The following is a 19,261-nucleotide window of genomic DNA, read 5'->3' on the forward strand; positions in this document are numbered from 1 at the left end:
TAAATACAGAATTACCATAGGAACCTACAGTTTCACCCAAGAGAAGTAAAAATACATGTCCATACAAAAACCTGTACTGAAATATTCATAGCAACATTATTCATAATAGCCAAAACATAGAAACAGCCCAGCTATCCATGAATTTATGAATGGGTAAGCAAACATGGTGTAGCCATACGCTGAGTCATTATTCAGCCTTAAAAAGGGATGTACTGATACATGCTAAGGTATGGAAAAGCTTTAAAGGTATGATAAGTCAAAGAATCCAAGTCACAAAAGACCACATATTATGTGATTCCATTTATATGAAGTGTCCAGAACGGGCAAATGTATACAGACAGAGAGTAGGTCAGTGGTTGCTTAGAACTGGGGGAGGTAGGAGGGAAGTAGAGACTGACTGCTAATAGGTATAGAATTTCTTTTAGTTGGGGAGACAAATTTTTAAAATTAGATCATGTTAATTTCACAATCCTGTTAATATACTTTAAAAACATTGATACTTTAAATGGGTTAATTATATGGTATGTGAATTGTATTTCAATAAAGCTGTTTTTAAAAAGAGAAAGGTAAGGAATTGACAAGAGTACTTGAGACGAATAGAAGAATTAGTCTTAGGTAGTACAGCTAGTTCATCCTTAGCAACAGGAGGGAAGATAAGATGTATTAAAAATAGATGCAGGTAAGTGGGTAGATGGTGGTTGTGGTAGCTTTTTGGAAGGTCTTTTGACTGGTTTTTTTTCTCTCAGTGAAATGGGAAACCAGACCATCAGCTGAGAGTGAGGATGAAGGAGGAGCTGTTGAGGATGGGAAGGAAGGTGTAACACAGACGAGTGAGGAGGGAGGTGCAGGACGATTCCTCAGCATCACCTGTGAGGTTGGTGAGACCAGCCAGCAGGGCTTCTCCAGTCACATTCTGCTACACAAGGGCAGGTCTGAATAGCGGGATTTAACCAGAGCTGGGTTTTTGCCAAGTGAGCACGTTGAAGAGTCTACAAAATTGAAGATATGTGTAGAGAGTGATTATAAACATGAGCCATAGAATTTAAGTTGCATTAAGAGACAATAAGGCTATAAATATGTGGAAGGAAGATGTGATTGGGTTAATGGATGGTAGGCTCTGATAGAGCTGAAGAATTTTTGGAACCTGATAATAACAAACCCATGTGACCATAAGATCTGAGATAAGGTGAAATAGAAGATTTTTGTTGGAGAAGATGTCAATTAACAAAGACCAGGGTATCAGATGAGTTATCTCTATGAATATTGAAATTACTGAAATTTATGGCAAGGTTTGTGTCAGAAAGAGAGCTGGAAATGAGGAGATTCAGTGAGAACGTCTCAAGACCAGTCAGAAGTTGGTGGAGGACTATAGTCAGGCGGGTGGATAATGGGTAGTATTAGATGATGGCACGGGTATTGCAACTCGGCATTTCAGGGAGAAGAGGGAGAAGGAATGACAATGAGGAGCAATAGATACCTGATCTACCTCCAGGCTCACTGGTAAGAATGTATGAGAGAAAAGAGCTTTCACTAGAGAGGGTGGGAGTATCATCAAAGGACAAATTCAATTTAGGCAAGAAGGTAAAGGACAAATTAAGAAAACAAAATACTTGGAAAATTTTGTTGTTGAGAGACCATGAGTTCCAGGGGACACTGAAATTCAAGATAAGAATTTAGGAGTCATTCATATAAAAATAGTATTTAAATCTTTGGAAATTGGTGAGATCATGAAGAGAGGAAGTATAGAGAGAGAACAGAAGTGGGTCCAGGATTGTCCCCTGAAGCTTCCCAGCATGCCAAGATTTGGGTAAAGCAGTGTTTCTCACCTTTTTTTTCATTGTTCCCCAAGGAGCCTTTGTAGACATTTGTGTCCTAATCATGCACTCCAGGAAATTTTAACACCACAGATACACTGTTTGTCTCTTCATGTACTGTGACCCTTTGAAGGCCACAAACCATTATAATATCTGAGATAATTTCCCCCCACCTTCCAAGAAGCGTTTTTTGCTCCTTTGGGGGCAAGGTTGCCTCCACTGAACTGCATGGGTCACAGGATAGAGAAGTGAGGGGAGGAGTAACCACTAAGACAGGAGAAAAGCCAGGAGAGGGTGACATAGTGAAGCCAGGAGAAGGAGCGTGTGAGAAGGGACAAGAAAGGGTCCTGAATACTGGAGAGTACTTTCCACATGATTTGGCAACGTGGAGGTTACTTTGACCGTCACAGAAGCAGCATCAGCACACTGACGGGCCAGAAATGCAGTGGTGAGTGAAGAGCATCTAAGAGGCGAGTAAATGAAGTCTCAAGTGAGGGTGGCTTCGAGAAGCTTGTCTGTAGATGAGTATGAGGAGTCAGCGAAGAGCAGGAGGAGGCTTAATGGGGAACATGAGCCTTGCTGTCAGTTGTGTGATACAGTTAGACTCTAAACCCTTAAAAAGAAGCAGAAAGAATGTTTTGGTAGGTGGAAACTATTTTAAGCTCAAGCTAGAGGTGAAAACATGTAAGACGTATTTGGAAGAACGGTAAAGGAGTACAATTTGCCTGTGGTTGGTAGCTGTGTGTCACACTGTTTTAGGGATGGAGACTGTATTAGTAGGCTGCAGCTAAACTCAAGAGTCTTGGGAGCTAAGCAGGACAGTTTGGGTTTACTATGGTAGGCCGCTTAATTTATCTTAGTTTCTTACGTGGAGTAAATAACATGTTAAGCGCAATGTTTAGGGTGGTCTGGTTGAGACCAAACAGGAAACAGTAGTTCACATGTAGTCAAATATTAACAGATTTTTGAATGCCTACTCTATATAGAAAATGTGTATTTTTGAGCCCAGTTTCCTATTCATCTCTTCCATTATCCAACCACTGTCTGCCCTACTTTTTTTGTTCTCATATCGTGACCATAGTCACCTAAACATGCACTGTCCAGTATAGCAGTCACTAGCCACGGGTGGATATTGAGTGCTTGAAATATTGCCAGGGTGAACTGAGATGTTCTCGAAGTGTAAAATACACCCTGGATTTCAAAGATTTAGCCCACACAAAAAAAGAATATAAAATATCAATAATTATTTAAAATGATTATGTGTTGAAATTAAATATTTATAATATACTAGGCTAAATAAAATGTTATTTATTAATTTCACCTGTTTTTACTTTTTTTAATGTGGCTACTAAAAATTTAAAGTTACACATAGACTCGCATTTGTGGTTTGCATTATATTCCTACTGGACAGCGCTAACCTAAATCATGCCGCCACGCCACAGCTGCTAACTGCTTTCTAGCTCTGCTCTCTGTGCTGTCAGAGGCTGATGCCACCTACCTGCCCTCCACCCTGCTAGTTAATGCCATCACTCTACTTGTCTTTGTCTACACTGCCCGGTGAGAAAATGAGCTCATTTGCTGTTAGTTCCCATAACTAAAGAACACGTAGTGGCAGAGACCCATGAGCAGAGGCAGAGGGTGTCTGAGTGGAGGAACTAATGGTAGAAAAGGGTAGGACTGGAGTGGAAATAAAAGCATTGTCAGTTGTAATGCCTCATCATTTACAGATGAGGTGAGCTCAGAAAGGTGAGATAACGAGCTGTCTCTATCTGGACAACTTCTTGTCAGATTTTTAAAAATCTCAAAAATATATCCCCTTTCCCTCTCCACCCCTCAAAAGTGTTTTTAGTATATTTTAAATTCCTATACTTTTCTTTTTCTTCTCCTCTCCCTTTTTTCTTATCCAGCAAGCACAGACTTATGTACTGCGGACAGCTTATTTGAAGGTGTCAGCAATACAGTCAGTGTGACTACATAAACGTACTTTACAATGAAAACGTTAACATGGTATTTTTCTTGAAAAGAAAGTAACTTGGTATATTAAATTTATCTAGCTAGCAAAGTCCTGAGGAAATAGGACACATAATAGAGAATTTTTTTAATTAGGGAAAAAGAAAAATCAATGAAGGCTATCCAGATCCGGGGTACCTAAAGAGGCCTGAACATCCTTAATGAGGGGGCTCAGCTGCCAGGGACGTCGTGAGAGTAGTATGATCCTAATGGGAGGGGGGAGGAGCGAGCCAGCATGATGTGAGGAAAGAGATTCTGAAAACTCGGCCTCACCAAAAGCGAACTTTATTCAAGGCCAATCCTGCCAGAACAAATGGTTTAATTTTCTAAGCTCTGTGGATTTTCTCCTCTTGAGCTTACTCCAGTTCTCTGGAGAAACCAGAGGTACTTTTGCATTAATAAGCAAACAATAGAAGAAAGATTGCAAAAGACTGTAAAATTAATTGCTTCCCAGCACCTAGCTGAGGAACCACAGGGAATGGGGATTTTGGCTGGCAAAGGTTAGAGGAGGAGTGAATTTTAATTTGGAAATTTCTGTTCCTAGAGTGTTAGAGCAGGGCCAGAGGTGGGCACGGCTTGTTGGAGGCTCTAGCGTGGGGAGAGGAACACGGCAAGCTGGGGTACCTAGGAAGCGCTGGGGGATCTCAGTAATAAGGTGAGGAGGAGGTGCAGGTGGAAAGCAGAAAATGGGTAGGAAGACAAAGTAAAAAAGCATAGCACAAACTAGAACGTGCAGCGTGACTTTAACCATGCAGGCCAGTCTGTGTGATGGTGAGACTAGCACTGTGTGTCACAGTCAGGAAAATAGTTATTAAGATGGTGGTGCTGTCTGACTTTTCAAAAGATAACTTATGTTCATCTTTTGAAAACAAATACAATAAAAGGAGGTCAGTGTGGAAACATTTTAATTTTGTTCAGAGTTGACTGTCTCTCCTTTTTTCCAAATGCTCACCTGGGGCTTCTGCCAAGCCTTCTCTTCCATTTTTGGCTTAATTTAGCTAGCTGCAGGTTTTTGTTCCTTGATTTCTCTTTGTCTAGAATATCCCATTAGTAGCAAAGTCTGATGGATCCTTTCTCTGAAATCCTTTCCTCTCTCTGTGTGCTGGTGCTTCACAGCAGGGTTTACTGCAGACTCTTTTGTTTCCTCTCCTCTCCAAATTAGCTTATGTACCATTGTTACCTTCCTAAGCACCAATTTCATCCTTCACTTGTCTGCTTTATTAAAAGCATAAAGATCCCTTATGATTTTTCACATATAGCCAAACTTATTAATGTATTATTTATGATTTTCTATAATCTGATCAAGTTTGCCCATCCAGCCATATTTCCCACCACTCTGCAACATAATCTTATGTATAAACCTTCTTATAATCTGTCCATATGGCACGATGTTTCTTATGTGTGTTTTTTCCATCACTTGTTCTCCCTCAGAGAATGCTGTTTCTCTCACTACCTTGGCAAGTTCTGTCCATTTTTCTGAATCTGGTTTAGATACGATCCTCTCCAAAGGATATTTCTAAGTGCTACAGGCTTTATCAACATCTCTTTTCAAACTCATTTGGTGCTTAAAGCATTTATTACATTTTACACTATATTATACTTTATCATTATCTTAATCTCTATTTCCTGTATGTTCTTTGCCCAACTGGATTATTAGCTTCTTTAAGGGAACAGGCATTTCCAAACAAGTTATTTGCTTTAACCTGTTACTAAACACAGAACAGATTCTCAATATTTTTGATTGAAATAGTGTTGTTGACCAATTGTGATAGAAAGGTTAGATAAGCGAGATAAAGCAGCATCCGTAAGCGATGATTTACTTAGATATCTGAAGCTGAAAGCTGCTCCCTTAGAAACTCAAACTCAGTCTTGTAAAAAATCTAACTCTCTATTATAAGTTTTCCTAAAAATATAGATATCTATTGCTGCATAACATATCAGCTGAAAATTTGGTTGCTTAAAATAATGAACCTTTGTTATCTCATGTAGGTCAGGAAGCTGGGTGCAGGTGAGTGATTCTGGCTTAAGGTCTCTCTCTCTCATGAAGTTGCATTCAGTGTGTCAGCTAGGATGCAGTCTCGTCTCCAGACCAACTCAGGAGGATCTGCTTTCAAGCTTATGTGGTTATTGGCAGGATTCAGCTCCTCACAGGTTGTTGGATTGAGGTCCTCAGTTCCTCACTGTGCCCAGAGGCCTCCTTCAGCTCCTTTCCATGCAGGTCTCTCCAGGACAGCTCAAAATATGGCAGCTGGCATTCCTCAGAGGGAGCAAATGAGGAGCACTGTGCCCAAAGCCACAATAGTTTGTATTCTTATTTTGGAAGTGGTATCTCATTAATTCTGTCATTTTATTCACTAGAAGGGAGTCCAATCCACACTCAAGGGAAGGGGGTTATAAAAAGGTATGACTGTCAGGAGATGGGGATGATTGAGGTCCATTGAAGAGGCTGCCTCTCTCAACTAGGCTATTCTCTTGTCCATAGAGGTTTTCTGACATCAGAAAAAGAGGAGTTCTTAACTGGATTCTTTTCCAAAATTATTCTATTCTTAGCACTTAAGTTTTTAATCAATGATAGCCTTTCTAGAGTCATTTTAATATTGAATAATATAGTGTTCTGCATCCTGACCCTTCTAAAGTGTTAGGAAAGCATATACTACAGTCTGTTATCAGGATCAATACAGAACTGTAATGAAATACAGGATACAAGTATAGCAAATATGCTCTCAATCATTTGAATAAATAATGTATAAAATTTACTCAAAACATAATTTTCAGTTAAATGTATTAAAACCTCAACATATAAATATATAATGTGCCATGTATCATAAGGACACAAACATATTTGTTAAGAGTGTGTGTGTGTGTGTGTGTGTGTGTGTGTGTGTGTGTATCATATATATTTCTATGAATCAATTAGTTTAATGCTTTTAGGGCTATATAATTCTATGAATCAGTTAATTTAATGCTGTTAGGGCTATATATTTCTGTGAATCAATTAATTTAGTGCTTTTAGAGTTCCTGTGACTATGGTGGAATAAAATTACTACTAGATTTTGCTCTTAAAGTTCTAATTAAAAGCATAAATAATAATATATTGATGCTCATAGGAATTCTTTCATTATCAGAGTTGGAAAGATTAAGAGAATACTTGATGCAGTCTTTAGAAGTTTATATTAAATTAGAAAATAAAGATTATATTAACAGTTTCATCAACATGTTAGTGACTTGGTAGGCTGGATGAGAAGTTGGTTCCATATGTTACTGTTTATATCAAAATAAATTCCAGGTAAGTTAAAGATTTAAACATTAAAAAAAGCAAACATAAAATTACATGAAGAATGCATTTGGAAATGTTTGTAGACTCTGAAAAGGTGAATATCTTTCTAAACATGACATCCAACCCAGAAGCCATTATAGGAGAACTGACTGTATTAAAACTAATTATTTCTGAATGGTGAAAATAGGCAAAAAAATGGGGAAAATAAATATTTACCACACATATAACAGGAAATGTTCTAATTCGTCTAATAGAAAAATAACTTTTATAATTCAATAAGAAAAGAGTAAAACTTGTATAGGCAAGTGATTCAAAGAAAAAAGTGTATATAGTTAATACATAATTAAAAAGGCAAAACATAGATTTAAAAGGTACTGCATATATTAAAATAGTGCTACTTATGTTTAAAAGGTGCCACATACACTAAAAGTCATATATGTATTAAAAATGTGATCCACAAATGATAAATGCTAGAGAGAATGTGGAGAAAAGGGAACCCTCCTACACTGTTGGTGGGAATGTAGTTTGCTGCTGCCATTATGGAAAACAGTATGGAGATTCCTCAAAAAACTAAACATAGACTTACCCTATGATCCAGCAATCCCACTCAGCATATATCCAGAGGGAACTCTGATTTTAAAAGATATGTGCACTCCAATGTTCATAGCAGCACTATATACAATAGCTAAGACATGGAAACAACTTAAATGTGCATCAACAGATGACTAGAAAAAGAAGCTGTGATGTATTTGTACAATGGAATACTACTCAGCCATAAAAAATAATAAAATAATGCAATTTGCAATATCAGTGGACTTGGAGGTCGTTATTCTAAGTGAAGTAAGCCAGAAAAAGAAAGAAAAATACCATATGATATCACTCATATGTGGAACCATAAAAAGAAAAAAGACACAAATGAACTTATTTACAAAACAGAAACAGACTTACAGACATAGATGACAAACTTATGGTTACTGGGGGATAGGAGGTGGGAAGGGATAAATTGGGAGTTTGTGCTTTGGAAATATTAACTACTATATATAAAATAGATAAACAGGTTTCTTCTGTACAGCACAGGGAACTATATTCAATATCTTGTAGTAATCTATAATAAAAAATATGAAAATTAATATATGTATGTATATGTATGACTGGCACATTATGCTATACACCAGAAATTGACACAGTGTAAACTGACTATACTTAAATAAAATTAATTAATTAAAAGGTGATACCAATAAAAGTACATGTATAAAAACTATTAAAATTTTTGAAGTATAGTTGCTTTACAATATTATATTAGTTTTAGATATACAGTATAGTGATTCAGTATTTTTATAGATTATCCTCTGTTAAAAATTATTACAAGATAATGGTTATAATTCCAAGTGCTATACAGTATATCATTGTTTGTATCTTTCAGTTCCGTACCCCTGTGTTGCCCCTCCCCCTTCCCTCTCTCCACAGGTAATCGCTAAGATATCAGTTTTTTTAATGTAAGGAGAAGTTTGTTTATGTCTAAGAATGGCAGACATTTAGAAGAGTGGTAACGCTTGTTCTTGGAAAAGTGTGGAGGTAATGTTTATACTTGTTGATGAAACTTGGTTAAACCTTTTAGAGCTTTATTGTAGTGACATGGCAAGATGCTCAAATATATTGTAAAGGGTAAGAAAAAATTCCAAAACATTGTAGGATGTACACTGGAAAAATTTATGTGAGACTGTGACTAACAGTTAACATTGATTTTCTCTGAATGGGATTGAGGAGTCACTTTTGTATGTCGCATGTTGCTATAATTTATCATTAAAATATATTACCTTCGTAATTAGAAAGAAAACATTTCTAAAAGGCAATTTTACAATTTCTCTTTACAGGAGATTACATGCTTGATACAAAGCCAAAAGAAATGCCAGAAATTCAACATTTAAACTATAAGCAGGTAATTGGCACAATTTTTGTTATATTAAAATATGTAATTTTAACTTATGGATGTATTCTTTGATCCCTATCAGTGGCTTTTCAGGTATATTCTTTGATTTCTTTATTTTGGACACCCTTTCAAAAATGTAAAAAACATCCTTTTTGTAAATGAGGATAAGGAATTTTTATTATTTTTTAAATGTGATGATGTATGGTGGTTTTATTTTTAAAGCCCTATCGTCTAGATATGTGTACTGAAGTATTTATGGATGATATAAATATGTCTGGGCTTTGCTTCAAAATAATACAGACGAGGGGAAGTGGGTGGGGGTAAGGGTGAGGCGTGCTTAGCCAGGGGCACATGGGATTATTATAATTGTCTACTTTTGTGTCTGCTCAAAATTCCCTACAATGAAAAATAATCATAAAAGAAATGCAAATCAGATAAGTCTCTCCCCTCAAAAGCTTCCTCAGCTCCGCAGTTACTTAGGGTAAAATCCAAATATTTTCCTGTGTGGTTGGGACCCCACCACTTTCTGCAGGCTTCTCTCTGTCCCTCAGAAACCCCAAGCTCCTTCCCACCGCTGGGCATTCGCACCACCTGCCACCTGCCCCCTCTACCTGGAGCCCCCCACCACCTTATCAACACACCTTATCAACCCTCCCTCACCCCCCAGGTCTCAGCTTAGACATATTTCTTAAGGCACTTTTATCAACCACCAACCCACAGGGGGCCCCATTAGACTCCCTTGTGGCACGGCATCCTGTGTTCTTCCTTCAGGAGGCTTATCCCAGCTGTGAGGGCAGGAATGTGTTTGGAACTTTCTCCCCACAGGACGGCCAGCTCTGCGAGGGCCTGCCACCCCCAGGCCTCAGGCAGTGCCTGTCCCGGAATGCCCTCCCCTGCCAGTCATCTACGTCAGGTCCCAGCCTGGCCCTTTGCCCTGGATCTGGAGCCTGACCAAGGAAGGCCAGAGAAACAGGGAGAAGGTGGGCCAGGGTTGCCCCCAGAACCAAAGGTGGGTTTGCCACCTGCCCAGCCCTCATCCAGACATGAATTTCAAAGCAGCCCAGGAAGTTTCTCCTCTAGAGCATGGGAACGTCATCCCCACAGCCTTCTCCTGCCTCACCCGTGTCTCCCTGAGCCCCCACCTCCTTGCTGATCCCACCCAATCCCAGCTTCCCAGGACCTGAGTGTTTCCCTGGCCCAGAATCAGCCCCACTCCCCCAGCCCCAGCCTGGCTCCAGGCCCCAGGGATGAGGGGACATGATTCTGAACAGGCACCTTAGGGGTGAGGACCACGGCAGAGCCCCCACTGATGCTGAGGATAGGCACGAGGGGCTGGGAGGAGATGACGTCCAGGATCTGGGCCACGGCCTCAGTGCCGACGTTGCCCTCAGAGACGATGCCTTGGACGCGGGCAGCACCCAGCAGCCCGCAGATCTTGGTGAGAAGACTGCTGGGGTTGGTGGTGTTGACCCCCACGGTGAGTGGTTGGATCTCTAGGAGCAGGTCCAGGAAGCTCTGGGGGATGAGGCGGGTATGGGCCTGGGCCTGCAATGGCCCTGAGCTGCCGAACACCACGGCCACCGTCACAGCCTGCTCGCCCTGCCCGGGGCCCAGCCCTGCCCAGGCATCAAGGAGTGAGGTGAGCAGCAAGGCTGGCCCCAGAGCCCCCCACCATGTCCACCAGAGGGTCCTGCAGAGAGACCAGGGTAGGCATGGGGAGGGAGGCAGAGGCACAAAAAGAAAAGAGAGACAGAGAGGAGGCGGAGGCCAGCTTCATAGGGGCACACATCCAGAGGATGAAAGAGAAGAGGCGGAGCCTCCTTCCACAAAGAGAGGCAGAGAGAGAGGGAGACAGACACAGACAGACAAAGAAAAAGAGACAGAGGTTAGCTGAGCATCCAAGCGCAGCCCAGAGGGTGGGGGCTGGGAAGAAGATGCCAGGCTAGGTGCTCATTACTTCCATTTTATGGTTGAACACCATGCTTGGAAACTCATCCATCTGGGTTCTGCCCCAGGAAGGTACACAGCAAATGCTAATCTGGTGCCAAGTGCATGGATTTGTGTGGAGAGGCTTGAGTTCAAGTCCCAGTTCTGCCACTTACTAATTGTGGGATCTTGGGGAAGTTGCCTAGCCTCACTGAGCCATGTTTTCTTGCCTGCAACAATCACAGGACCTACTTCACAATGGTGTGAGGGGTGCCCGCTCTTATCAGCATCCTTATCCTACAGGTGACAGCCCCACAGCCAGGGGAAGGCAGGCAGCTCTGTCACATACACACACACACACACACACACACACACACACACACCATTCTCCATCCTAAACTGGACCTAACATCTCCAAGGAACCTCCTCTGCATAACCCTGCCTGTCTCAGAGCCCCCTCCTCCTGGGCACTGGACATCCCTACCCTCCCCCCATTGCCTCAGTTAGTAGCCGCTCTTCCACAGCAGGTGTGTGACCCAGTTGATTTGTTCGGAGCTCAGAGTCACCTGAAACCCTGAGGTATCTCACATATGAGCTGCCTCCCTAGGCCATCACTGATGGGAAGGGATTTTTACCATAACCCAAGGGCCTGACGTGTATCCCTGCTAAATGAGCATCATGGCTTTGGACTGGGACCAACAGCCACACTGGTGAGTGGTGCCCATGCATGCAGTTCTCCCTCCCAGCTGGCCATCGGCCACAGCTTTACCCCCTCTCCATCTCCATGACATCCCCAAAAAACTTCCGAACAGGGGAGAGTGGAAGTGCGACCAGGCCGGGCCTGGTTGAATTCAGGAGGAGGAGACGGAAGTTTTGGCAGGTGAGGGAATACTGTGCTGACTTTTCTGCCCTTGCAACTACCCCTGTGTGTGATTTCCTCGTACACTGACTTCCAATGTCAGCCTGGAGGCGCGTGTGCGTCTTGTGTGCAAGCCTGAGCGTGCTGTGCCCGCAGCTAGCTCCAACAAGAGGTTTCAAATTACACCTGAAAAGGGCACTGCCGTGCTTGTTCCACACTTTGCAAGGCCTCTCTGTGCTCCTCTCTGCCCGTCCCTGTAGGTTCCCCACCCTCTGCCTCCCAGCTCTGAGCTCCAGATCTCTGCTGCCCAGAACAGCAGCCTCCAGTCACGTGTGACTATCGGGCACTTAAATGTGTCTCGTCGGAATTGCGGTGTGTCATGTCAAATACACACTGGCTATTGAAGACTTAGTGTTCAAAAAGGAAAATATCTCAATATTTTTATATGGATTACATGACAAAAGAACATTTTAGATACATTGAGTTAAACACAATATAGCCTTAGAATTCATTTCACCTTTCTTTTTACTTTTTCTACCGTGCCTTCGTGAGCTCTCATGTGGTTTCTTTTGGAAAACGTGGCTGTAGATGAAGGTCCCAGGTCCTCCCTCAGCTCCAACGGGGCGCTGTCCCCCGAGACTCTCTGATGGGAATGTGTCCTCCAGGACTGGAGTTGAGGAGAGGAAGCTGAGGGAGGTCTTGCCTCTCACAGAAACGGATCTCAGGATGCCTCTGGAGGGAGGGGTCCCAATCAGGCAAGTCTTTGAACTTAAAATAGCAATGGGCAGACTCAAAGAGATGCAGACTCCAGAATGTTAGCACCACATGGCATCCAACCTCCCACAAAGGCAGGAGAGGGGGACCCACTGGCCTGAAACACTCCTCTGGCCACTGCAACCCTCAAACAGCACAGCTGCTCCCTGGTGCCCACAAATTAAGCCCAGACACTGGGTCTCATGGACAGAGCCCCACACACTCTGACCCCAACCAACTGTCCTCCTCTCCGTGGACCACACACTCTTGTCACTTAGGGGTGACCCTACTACCCTCGTCTCTTGGCTTTTGTTCTGCTGTTCCCTCAGGCTAGAATGTCCTCTTCCCACCACCTCTCTCTTGTCTGCACAACAGATCCCCGAATTTTCAGAGCCCAACCTCAATCCCTCTCCCACAGAGCACCTGCCTTAGTTCATCCAGGCTCTGGAAACATGCGTGAGAAGACAGAGGGTCTGGGTCTGGCTCTAGGCCGGTTGCCCTTCCCCCCACCCCCACCCCCACTTCTCCTGGGTTGGGGAGCTCCTCTGCCAGGGTTTCCCTTATTTTGCTCCGTGGCAGGTTATTTGCCAGCCCAAGATGCCCCCGACCCACACTGGACTATTGTCTTACAGACCTCTGCCCACCCACTTGGGGTCTACCCCTTTCACAAGTGGGCTGTTAATATTTTATGAACACCCGGGCCCCAAAAAGGGTCCAGGGAGAGGATGGCAATGGTCAGTCTTCCAGGACCCTCAGCATCACCTTGAACCACCTGAGCATCTCCATGTGCTCGCCCAATCTCAGGCAGGCTCCCACACACGGACATGCACACACACTCACACTCCAGACATCTGATGGCTGCCCCCTCTCCCAGGCCAGAAGCCTTGGTCCCAGGAGTTGGCCCCACCCACCAGCCACGCTGTCTCTGGGGGAGCCTAGGGACCGAGGCTCGGTGGCTCCTCTGGATCCACTTCCCTCCGAGTGAGCGGACTCTGCTTTACCGTCGGGTTTTCCTCCCTCCCTTTGGCTGAGCTAAAACCCAAACCCAGGTGTCAGGGGAGACAACCATTTCTCCATCATGACCCCACTGACACGGGCATGGAGGTCTCCCTCCTCCAAAACTAACTCCCCCCTCCCCGCTGATTCCGCCCAACCCCCAGGGAACCTCTTACACTTGGCCTGTGAAGTTCGGGGTATTTTTAGGCCAGCGATAAATAATTCATAGGGAAAGTGGCATCAGGCTACCCCCACGTGAGGAAGGGGTGTGTGCGGCGAGAGCCACCATCACCCACGGCTCAGGGACACTGGCATTGCGGCAGAGGCAGCAGCGGCGACTCCGAGTAACGGGACCCGCGCCACGCCTCCTGGCGGCCAAGCTGGGCACCACGCACTCCGCGCCCCTCGCCTCGCAGCTACCCTCTGCGGGGGGGGCGTGTCCTCGCTGCCAGGCCCCCTTCCCCACTGCCCCAAGCTGGTCGCCACCCCAAGCCCCGAGGGTGGGGGTTGCGGAGCTCGCCTGACAGGCAGAGCTGTGGGCGGGTACCACCCCGGGCCTGCCCTGGGGCAAACCCAGGTGTCTGGACCCCTGCTGACCCAATCCCCTGAACAATGCTATTGGAGTTTCTAGTATTGGCACAGCCAGAAACTAGATGGGTTCCAAACTAGAATCTGCTGAGTCCCCTCCAAGTTCCTCAGTTTCTCCATGGCCTGGATCAGGACCAAGCCAGGGCAGTGCCCCCATCGGAGGGCTGGGACCCGAGCCAGAAGTCCTATCGGGTGAGCAGGGCTAGGGCTAGTGGGTTGAGCTCAGGGCCCAGTGGGGTGAACTCAGGGCCCAGTGGGGATTCCCCTTCGTTCACCCAGCAGGATCTTTGGATGGATCGTGGTGCGCACCCTTTGGAATTTTTTGGCTGCTGGGTGCCTTTGCCTTCTCATGGCCCTGGCCCTGCCCGCTTAGGCCTAGGCACCAACAGTCTTCCGCAGCAGGAGGCTCGGGGTTTCCCTTCCCCGCCGTCAGGGATCCTGATGGAAGACCCGGCAGACCAGAGCCAACCCACTGGTGCGGCAGCCAGGGCCCAGAGCACAGGGGCTCACTGCTCTCCTGGGTCCTCTTTGCCCACCGGTCCTTTCCTATCCTCGGAGCCTGGGTCCGCCTGGGAGCGAGGTCAGCACTTGGGAAGATCCCACAAAAGGTGAAGCCCAGGCTTATTACCTGCGGTCAGAGGAGGGAGCGGTATGCGGAGCAGTGGAGAAAAGGAAGAGCTGGAAGGGGAGGACCTGGGGGAATCACGGCGGGTGAAAGGGCAGGGGTGTGAAGGCAGATGCGCGCAGTAGGTGCTCAGGAAACCTCTGGAAGCAGGGGACCAGGCTTCTGGAGCCGCCGACAGCCCTCTTCGTCCTCTCTGCTCTGTGCCCTCTCCAGCTCGCTTCTGTCTGGCAAATCCGGCCATGGCCCCAGCTCACAGCCCCGTTCCCTCCACACCCACCCCCCACCCCCGGCTTCCAGCAGCAACGGTTGCGGGGCCGGCAGCCCAGACTCCCGCGTCCAGCACCGCCCCCTCCCCCGCGGTGCCGTGTCACCGGGAGGAGCTGGAGGGCCGTGCGCCTGTCACCTGGGTCTCTCTTCTTCACCTCCTCTCTGCCCGCCCCGGTCCAAACCCAAGGCCCAGACCCCGAGAGTCTCGGTCCCCCGACAGCCCCCTCCTCGGGGTCGCTGCGCTGGCCAGATTCTCCCTGGTGTCCCGCGTCTGCCTCCATTGTCCTTGCCCGAGAGGCGCCTGAGACCAGCCCCAAGTTTGCGGCGCAGCTGGCACCCCCAGCTCGCCGCCCTGCCACTCATCGAAGGGAAAAGGCGCTGCGCCCGCACCCAGAGCCCGCACCGGCCGCCTCCCGCGCGGTGCACGTCCCGGCGCCTTGGCTCCACGCGCTGGGGCACTCTGTCCTAGCTCGGCGGGCACCTGAGCCCGGGCGCCCCGGGGCCAGTGCCCGTGGCCCGTCCTGGCAGGCTGGGCCGGGCCCACCCCCGCGCCTCGTGCCCCGCTCCGCGCTCTCCTCCTGTGGGCGGCTAGGCGCCCGGCTCCATCCCGGGGTGGGCTGCACCCGGCATGTCTGGCTCCCGGGGCCAGCCAGCCAGCTGTGGGAAGTGCTGGCAGCCACCCGCGGGGGCCCGCCCGGTAACAACCATTCTTAACTCAGCCGTATTTGACTCACAAGCCATGTTTTGCTGATCTGTTTTATATGAATATATATAATACATATATAATTAAATATAGATATCATTCTACACACCTATGTAGAATGGTAACCTGGTAATTTCCTTGAAAAAATTGACTTTCAAGTGAATTTGTCATTGATTCATCTTTACTCATTTATTTGTGTTTTACAATTAAGTTGCATTTAGAAAATAGTTCAGCAGATGATGTCTGGGGTATGGCATTGGGACAACACCTGCTGTTCCATAGTTTCAGTGTGTCTGCATTTCTTGGCATGTTCCTTAGAGACACTAGTCTGTAATATACGAGGGAACACTGCGTTCAAAACTACTGACGCTGGAAGAAAGCAAGTAGAGCTTCATTTTCTTAAGTTTTCTTTTTGACAACAGAAGGCAAGAAGAAATCAGATTCTTACAGTGGAAGAAAGTATCAGCCAATGCAGAAACAGACATCAGTGGAAACTTTATATTTATTTTCAAAGTAACTTTTTCTACATACCTTCACCAGTATCCAAATGGCAAAAAAGAAAACTCACTTCAGTATTGCAAAATTTCTTGAATTTGAATGTTCTATAATCTAGTCCTAACAAAATCTAAAAGCCATTATATTACTGAAAGACATTTCCAGTGTGGGGGTGGGGAAGACCTAATTACTTGCTTTTTATTGGAGAAACACACTACACAGCAAACCTGAGTTAAAAGTAAAGGATAGAAAAACATATACCATGAAAACACTAATCATAAAAATGTAGGGCTGGCTGTATTACTTCTTTCAGAAGATGTAACAATCCTAAATGTATATTCACTTAATAACAGGGCTTCAAAATACACAAAGGGAAGACAGAACTGAAGGAATAAATTTAAAATTTCACAATTATAGCTGGAGATTTCAACATTCTTCTCTAAGTAGTTGGTGCAACAAGTAGAAAGAAAATAAGCATATGGGAGGGGCTTCAAGAGGGTGGAATAGAAGAACATGGAACTCAAAAAATATGTACTGAATTCTGGTAGAAGATCATATACAAGTGGAGCTACAGGAAAAGTCTTCACATAACTGTGTAGGAAGAAAAAAGAAAAGGAATCAGGATCAGACCTGTGCCCAGAAAGGGAGTGGTGGAAGGGGAAAAGTGGCCTCACCCTGGAAAGCCCCCTCTGCAGAGAGAAGGTCAGCTGGGACAGAAGAGCTTCAGAGGCTCAGAGGAGAGTGCAGCACCTGCTCTGTGATGGATGGAGTAGGGAGAGACCAGCACAGATGGTCCCTGTAGTCCTCAGCCCAGATGGGAGCCTGCTGGTGTGTGCCAGGACTGGGTGCTGGAGCTTGAGCTGCAGAGGACAGACCCAGGGAGGGGGCTGGGGCTGGCTGCACAGAGGCAACCTTGGGGGGCTGGGGTGTGGCCTGGGCTGAGGCTGGGAGTGTGTGTAGGGAATCCTGGGTGTGCCATCGAGGGCTCCAGTGTTGGTACATGTGAAGGGAGGGGCAGGACTGAGCCACAGCAGCCTACTTCTCAACTTGCTCTGGAAAATAGAATAATGGAAATCACCCAATCAAAACAGCAGATAGAAAAACAAATTTAAAAAAGAATGAAAGCAATATAAGAGACCTGTCAGGTAATATAAACAACCTAACCTACTACCTAAAAGAATTAGAAAAAGAAGAATAAACAAAACCTAAAGTCAGCAGAAGGAAGGAAATAACAGAGGTCAGGGAGGAAATAAATAAAAATAGAGATTTAGAAAACAATAGAAAAAAATCAACTAAACCAAGAGCTAGTTTTTTTTGACAGAGTAAACAAAACTGACAAACCTCTGGCTAGGCTCACCAACAAGAAAAGATAGAGGACCCAAATAAACAAAATAAGAAATGAAAAGAAGAAATTACAACTTATACCACAGAAATATAAAAAAATCACAAAAGAATATTATGAATAATTATATGCCAACAAATTGGATAACCTAGAAGTGGACAAGTTTTTACAAACATATAGTCCACCAAAAGTGAATTAAGACAAGATAGGTAATTTGAACAGACTGATTACGATTACTAGAAGTGAAATAGAGTCTGTAATTTTAAAAATGTTCCCTGCAAACAGAAGTCCAGGACTGGATAGCTTCACTGGGGAATTCTAACAAACAAAGAAGAACTTTCACTAATCCTTTTCAAACTCTTCCAAAAATTGAAGAGGAGGGAACACTCCCACAGTCATTCTGTGAAGCCATTACCCTGATACCAAAACCAGACAACGATATCACCAAAAAAAGTTATAGACCAATATCTTTTATGAATATAAATGCAAAAATCCTTAATAAAAATATTAGCAAATGAAATCCAACACCACATAAAAAAGATCCTATACTACTATCAAGTCAGATTCATCCCAAGGTCACAGGGATGGTTCAGTATATACAAATAAATCAATATGTTACACCATGTCAATAAAAGAAATAGCCTGAAATATAGAGGAGAGCCTGTTCCCAAGGCTCTGACCTTTAAGGACATTAACACATTTCCATTCACATAAAGATAACAAATTGCAGAATACAAAATAACATTTCTTTTGTTAGAGGTTTACAGGGGCACCATGACCTGACCTACGTGGACAGCTGCAAGAACACAGGATTCCAAGAACAAAGAATTCTTATGTTAAGAAGTTTGCAACAACCAAGCAAGTAGGAAAGAAGCCTGAATTCTGACTTGGGGAAGATGGTTCTCCAGGACCTTAATCTGCTATCTTCTTGGTCTGCCGGCTTTCTGAATGGTTTTCTAAATAAAGTAACTGTTCATTGCCCCAAGGCCCTGTCTTCTAATTTACTGGCCTTTGTGCAGTGAGCAGAATGAGTTTGGACTTGGTGACATTTGTACCTTCTTTTTTTCTGTTTTTGGCCCATCTTTCTGCAGTGAGGAAACTGGATGGAGCCAGAGTGGGTAGACGGGCTGGTTTCTGGAACTCTCTGTAAGCAAGAAGGTAGAGACTAGGTGTTTCCAGAAGATCAGGATGAGGCAAAGCAAAGCCTAGACCCAGCTCAGCACCTGGCTTGAGCTGAAAGGGGCTCAGACAGTGAGATTAGTGGCAATCTGTGCTTAGATGCTCTGGTTTATTAACCTCTTTAAAATTAAGAGTCTGATGAAAACCAAGGACCTTTGTGAATCTAATGAAACTCTGAACTGTTTCACCACACCTGGCCTAATGCCTGGCAGATAGTCTGTGCTTAATTCTGCAGAATTCTTGAAACCCAGAAAAATACGTGCATATGTTGATACACAAGTTTTGTGTTTTGTGTGTGTGTGAGGGGTGGCTGGCATACTCATGGGTCTGTTCCTTAAAACGCCATGCTCCGTGTAAGCTCATAACGGCAGGCAGAGGGTCTGGACAATTCTCAGTAACTCTAGGGCTGTGTGTCCTGCAAAATCAGTACTATCTCATTTGCAGTAAATGCTGTCATCTCTGATGTGGTAGCACTTTCTCTGGATGTCCCTGGAGTA

The 19,261-nt window shown here is 44.9% G+C and overlaps 1 pseudogene; it reads right to left on the minus strand.

Moving 5' to 3' along the window:
• Positions 1 to 10,234: 10,234 nt before the first annotated feature.
• On the minus strand, positions 10,235 to 11,247 carry LOC141574812 (glutamate receptor ionotropic, NMDA 2C pseudogene; annotated as a pseudogene).
• Positions 11,248 to 19,261: the final 8,014 nt, after the last annotated feature.

The sequence above is a fragment of the Camelus bactrianus genome, chromosome 23, assembly GCF_048773025.1.
Source record: "Camelus bactrianus isolate YW-2024 breed Bactrian camel chromosome 23, ASM4877302v1, whole genome shotgun sequence".
NCBI classification, from domain to species: domain Eukaryota; kingdom Metazoa; phylum Chordata; class Mammalia; order Artiodactyla; family Camelidae; genus Camelus; species Camelus bactrianus.